Consider the following 6,666-nt stretch of genomic DNA (forward strand, 5'->3'; position numbering starts at 1 on the left):
ACTGGAATGTGGACGTGGTGGATGGAGCTGCAACAGCTGTTCGGGGTCAGGATAGGGGAGCCTGGTCCCCGGTGGGCACACAGCTTTCCCGGGGATTTGTCCTCTGTTCGTGACAGAAACATACATTTATGCCCCTTTAAGGCCACACTTATTTCTCTTTACAGCAGGTAAATTTCACATGGGTCCAAGTGAAATAATTAAAATTCCAGAACAACATCACTGGATGACTGTAACCACGGAGTGGGAGTGATCCCCTAAGTATGACTGTACTTCCGGAAAGTGTGAAAGAAAATAGTAACGTATTTAACAACGTGACGTTAAGAAGCCTGCGCACGTGTGGTCCCCTGGACCTGCTAGTGCCCACGGCAGTCGGAGTGTTTGCCACTCGAACTGCGGCAAAGGGGCTTTTCCTTAACAGATAGGGGTCTACAGTCCCTCCGGCGGCGTCGTGGCTACGGTTTATTCATGACTCCCGGGGAGGTGCGGGCCTAGGGAGAGCCCAGGATCCGCCTCGAGGGGCTGCTCCAACCGGAGGCCGCCACCTGAGCCCGCAAAGAGTCTCGCTCAGCGACCGCAGCGCCAGGCGCCCCTGCACGTCATCCTCAGGGAGACAACGGGACAGGAAGCGCCGGCGACTGGGGCTCACTGCTCAGGATGGGGAGCAGAACAGCTGTGAGGACCCCCCCACCCCGCCCCGGGGCCTCGGGGCTCCGAGGTCGAGGCTGCTGCAGCTCAGCCCCACCGCACCCCCAGCACCATCCCACCCCAGAGCCCAGGACCCACCTTCCACAGTGTCCGCGGCCTGCGTGGGGCCACCCCTCCTGCCATTGGCCTTGGCCTTCTGCAGCTGTGGTTGTGGGAGGCTGAGCGGCCAGGGCCGAGGGGCCTATCTGGTGCCCTGATGGGGGCCGCCCCCGCTGTCCCCTGCCGCTCGGGCCTCCGCTGTTGTGCACCAGCCCACAGCTGCGGATGCGCTGGCTGCAGCCGCGGGCCCACGGCCCCGGGGAACCTGCGCGTTTGTTTTCGTTCATAGGTGCTCGACTCCTCTGATGCCCCGAGTGAACCGGCCTCCCACCAGGCCCTCCTCGGGCCTCCCATGGCGTGAATACCAAAGGGCCCAGAGCCCCGGGCTGTGGCTGCTGGATCTGGCCCCCCCCGCCCCCCCGGCCCAGGTGGGGATCCACGGCTGCCTCCCCACACTCTGCTCCTGGCGCAGGAGCCCCGCATGGCTGGGTGCGGGCTGGGCCCTTCTGTGCCTCGAGGCTGGCTTGGGCACAAGGCTGCTCACCGGATGGGGGCCCGGCGTCTGGGGGTCCTGGGGGTCGGGGGTGGCCCAGCGCGGGTGGCAGGTGCCCAGTGACGGCGACTTAGCCCCTCACTGCCTGAGCCCGGCCCCGGGGCTGCCCGCCTCCAACCCAAGTTCTGAGGGGCTGGGGCCGGGCTGGGGGCTGGTGGAAGGGGGAGAAAACACTTTGCTGATCTTATTTTGTTTCATTATGAAAGATCTTATTTATTTATTCAGGAGAGACCCAGAGAGAGGCAGAGATGCAGGCAGAGGGAGAAGCAGGCTCCCTGCGGGGATGCAGAACTTGATGCAGAACTCGATGCAGAACTCGATCCCGGACCCCGGGGTCACAGCCTGAGCCAGAGGCAGGCGCTCAACCGCTGAGCCCCCAGGTGCCCCTTTTGCTGATTTTTTAAATTTATTTTTTATTTTTTGCTGATTTTATAAAAAATCCGAGCCGCAGAAAGCTCCGCCGGCAGGGTTCGCGGGGATGGCCCCCCAGCCCAGGGATGGTGGTGCCCCGGCAGGTGGAAGACCAGGCTGGTGGGCCCCCGCCTCGGCTGCGGGCCCCGTGGGAGGTTGGGCGGTCGCTCCGGTCCCCCCGCCAGGTTGCCACATTAACCGAAAAGGTGTGACATCCTCTTTTGATGAGAGGAGGCGAATTTATCTGGAACCCACCGGCAGTGGGGCCGGAGCTAGTTCGGAGACGCGGGAGGAGGATACGGCCGAAGGCGTCCGAAGGCCACGGCTGTCCTCCCCGGACAACGTGCATCGTACTTCATTCGTGTCACCACCTTTGAGCTGTGTTGGCGCCATTGGCCACCAGAGTCTGTCACCCCCACACGACCCACTTCTCGATTTCACTGTCATTATCTTTTAATTAAATCATGTTGTCGATGGCGTTTGCCACCAGGCTTACACTGCCCCTCTGAGGACGCGGCCCTGGGAACTGCCCGCTGGGGCTGGGGAGCTGAGCACCGCAGCCTGCAGGGCCCCCCGTCACCCCTGCACACCTGCCTGTCGTTCCACTGTCAGGGATGGCGGACCCACCCCCCTCCCACTTCCTTCCCGCAAGGTCTCAGACGCCAGCCCGGCTGCTCCTGGGGCTCCATGCATCGAGCCGCTGGTGGCTTTGGCTGGGTCACCCTCGACGCCACTGAAATTTCTCAAGGCCACGGCCTCTGAACCCTGGGCTTAGGCACCAGCCGCCCGAGCAGTTGTGCGGGGGTCCTTTGCTGTCAGACTAACTGCTCAGGCGACGCACACTTATTACCTCCAGGTTCCCGTGGGCAGGGTCCACGAGAGCTGGGTCCCTGGCACAGGTCTTGCGTGGCCACGGTCTGGTCAGGAGCTTGGCTGGGGAGGCCGGGCTCCATGCTCGCTCAAGTCCTGGCAGAGTTCAGGTCCTTTCTGCTGCAGGACCATGGCTTTGGCTTCTCACACGCTGTTGGCCAGAGACTGCCCCTTGGTCCCAGCACATGGCCGCTTCCTTCCGCCAAGGAGAGGGCAGCCCAGGAAGGTGGGATCACAGCCAGCGCAACTTGAGCACAGGCGCAGAGCCACGTACACTGTCCCGGCTACCGTAGTTTCTTGGTTGGAAGCAAGTTGCAGGCCTCACCCACGCTCCAGGGGAGGAGGCCACACAAAGGTGTTGTACCTGCCTGCTGAGACCCTTCAGGCGAGTCTTACCACCCGGGGGTCTGAGTCCCCGGGCACAGCTCCATGTGCCTCCTGGAGATGCAGAGGCTGAGACACCCTGTGCCGGGTTTGCCAAACTGGCCTGAACCACACTTCCCCTCTGGCCTGCCCCTTCTGCCCTGCCTGCCACACTTTCGGATCTTTGCTCTTCATGTTGCCTCTCCCTACCATGCCGTCCCCTCATTGGCTGCCTGACCTGCTAGCAAACGTAGACATGTATGTGCCTAACAACCGGGGGTCAGAATATAGAAGGCAAAACCTGACCAAGCTGCAAGGAGTGATGGGCCTGTCCTCTGTCGTAGTTGGGGGCAGCCATGCCCTCTGCCAGAAGTGGACGGAACCCGCAGGCAGGAAGTTGCAAATACAGAACTGAACTCAACAACACCATCAACCCACTGGATGTAAGTGACATCCGTAGACCACTTCATCCAACAGTAGCAGAACGCACGTTCTTCTCAAGCTCACATGCACGTTTGCCAAGATGGACCACACTCAGGGCTGTGACAATACCTGAACAAAAGCCTACAGATCACACAAAGCTTGCTCTAGACCACAAGAATTAAACTTAGAAATCAACACCAAAAAAAAAAAAAAAAAAAAAAAAAAAAAGAAATCAATCCAACATATTGCGCTTAATGCGCTTAAGAACCTCCTGATGCGGGATCCCTGGGTGGCGCAGCGGTTTGGCGCCTGCCTTTGGCCCGGGGCGCGATCCTGGAGACCCGGGATCGAATCCCACGTCGGGCTCCCGGTGCATGGAGCCTGCTTCTCCCTCTGCCTGTGTCTCTGCCTCTCTCTCTCTCTCACTGTGTGCCTATCATAAATAAATAAAAATTAAAAAAAAAAAAAAAAAGAACCTCCTGATGCTAGGAATTCAACTAGAAATCAGTAGGAGAGGGCAGCCCTGGTGGCTCAGTGGTTTAGTGCCGCCTTCAGCCCAGGGTGTGATCCTGGAGACCCTGGATCGAGTCCCACATCCAGCTCCCTGCATGGAGCCTGCTTCTCCCTCTGCCTGTGTCTCTGCTTCTCTCTCTCCTCTCTGTGTATTCTCATGAATAAATAAATAAAATCTTTTAAAAAAATCAGTAGGAGAAAGATAGCTGGAAAGTCCTCAAATATTTGGGGAGTAAATAACACATGGGTCAAAGAAAAGTCTCAAGAGAAATTTAAAGATATTTTGAACTAAATGAGAAAGGAAATACAAATGATCAGGATTGGTGGGTTATAGCAAAAAGTAGCAGTTAGAGGGAAATTTGTAGAAGACTGCACATTTTAGAAAAGAAAGGTCTAAAATCGATAATTAGGCTTTCATCTTAGGAAACTAGAAAAAGAAGAGCAAATTAAACCCAAAGTAAGCAGAAGAAAACAATGAAAAACAGAGCAGAGGGGTTCCTGGGTGGCTCAGTTGGTGGACTGTGTAACCCGTGACCTCGGGGCCATGAGTTTGAGTGCCACACTGGGCATAGAGATTACTTAAAAATAAAACCTTTAAAGAAAAAACAAAACAAAACAAAACCAGAGCAGTTAATGAAATTGGAAATGGAAAACCAGTAGAGAAGACCCATGAAACTAAAAGTTGGTTCTTGGAAAAGATGAATAGAATTGACAAACCTTTAGTCAGGCCAACGAAAAAAAAGAGAGAGAGAGAATACAGAAATTACTAATATTGGACAGGTGGTTCATCACTACAGATCCTCTAGACATTAACAGGGTGATAAAGGCATGTTATGAAGAACTCCATGCCACAAATTTGACAACTTTGATGACATAGATCAATTCCTTGAAAGACAAGCTACCACAGGGCACACAGGAGACATAGACAATCTGACTAGGCCTACACATATTAAAGAAATCAAATCAATAATCTATAACCTTCCGAAACAGAGAGCACCAGACCCAGATGACTTCACTGATAGATCTAGCAGACATTTAAGGAAGAAATTGTACCAATTTTCTACAATTTGTTCCAGAAAAATAAGAGCAGAGTGAACACCTTGTAGCTTATTCTATGAGGCAGGACGCCTGGGTGACTCAGAGTGTGACCCTGGGGTCCTGGGATCGAGTGCCACATCGGGCTCCCTGCATGGAGCCTGCTTCTCCCTCTGCCTGTGCCTCTGCCTCTCTCTCTGTGTCTCTCATGAATAAATAAACAAAATCTTAAAAAAAAAACCCACTTACTCTATGAGGCCATGTTACCCTTCTACCCGGACAAAGGTGTTACAAGAAAAGAAAACTCTTACCTTATCCACATAGATGCAAAAATCCTCAACAAAATATTATCAAATCAAACCCAAATCTGTACACAAAAATTGTACAGGGACCACGAACAAGTGGGATTTATGGCAGGCATGCAAGGCTGGGTCAAGATTTAATAACGAACACATCAACAGGCTACAGACGAGATCACATGCTCATACCTAGAGATGCAGAAAAAGTAGCCGACAGAGTCCAGCACCCACTCGTGATAACAGCTTTCCACAAAATAGGAAGAGGGGGGATGCTCCTCCACTTGGACACCCACAGAAAACCCACAGGCCTTGTAGTACTCGATGGCGGGAAAGTAGATGCTTTCCTAGTCGTGTCTGAAGACTCCGTGCAGAAGCGCCTCCTCCAGGAAGGCTGCTGGGCCTCCCCTCTCTCCCGCTGGTGAGTGAGGGGCCTCCCCCCCTGGCGTCCACGGCTCCTGGTGTGATTGTGACTTGTCGTCTGTGTGTCTGCTGCTGTTCTGGGCTGTAAGCTCTTTAGGGGGCGGGCTCCCCATCTCTGAGTTTGGCAGGGGGCTGTGTACAGCAAATATGTGCTGAGGGAGGGAGCGAAACAACACAAGGGGAACGGGGTGGGTTCCGCAAGGGTGGAGGCCATTGCTCAGGGGGTCCCTGGATGGAGGGGCCAAGCCTGGGTGAGGGGCAAAGTCTAGATGTTCACTGACTGGTGTCAGGCGGGCCTTGGGAGGGGTGCTGCCGAGGTGTGTGTGGGGGCCACACCGCAGGGAGCTGGTAATCGACCCAGGAATGGGTTCTCAGAGGCGTGTGAGCAGTTACTGGGAGTGTTGAGGGCTCACCTGCCGGAGGAGAGGAGGCTGCGTGCTCGGCAGAGTCATGACGAACTTGGGCGGCCCCTCGTAATGGTGAGTGTGCCGTGCCTCCCTCCGTCCCCTCACACGTCCATCCACCCTTCCTCCCGCCATTCATTGCTCCACCACCCACCCACCAGCCATCCATCATCCACCACCCATCAGCCAGCCAGCCAGTCAGCCATCATCCACCCCCATCCCCCGTGTATTCGTACGCCCCTTCACCCCTACTTCCCTCCTCCTTTCATCCCTCCATACACACGTCCATTGATTTGACATCCTAGGATGACTTCTGGGGGCCCGTGCATCTCAGAGTGCTTGGAATCCAGATGGGAGATCATTCTCTCACACACAATACCGGCACAAGAACGCATTTATTTAGCCCTCCCTCCCCCCTTCCTCCCTCCCCCGCCACTCTCCTTCCCTCCATCCATCTTTCCTTTTTTCCTTCCTTTGTTTCTCAAACATCCCTCAAATGCCTGTGAGGGATTGAGATCTGGGATGCACAGGACACACAGGTTTAGCTTTCAAGGGGTTCATGTCCGAGGAATTTATGTAATTAAAAAAATTTAAAAAAAATAATGTATTCATGAGAGACAGAAAGAGAGAG

Source organism: Canis lupus, chromosome 10, assembly GCF_011100685.1.
Source record: "Canis lupus familiaris isolate Mischka breed German Shepherd chromosome 10, alternate assembly UU_Cfam_GSD_1.0, whole genome shotgun sequence".
NCBI classification, from domain to species: domain Eukaryota; kingdom Metazoa; phylum Chordata; class Mammalia; order Carnivora; family Canidae; genus Canis; species Canis lupus.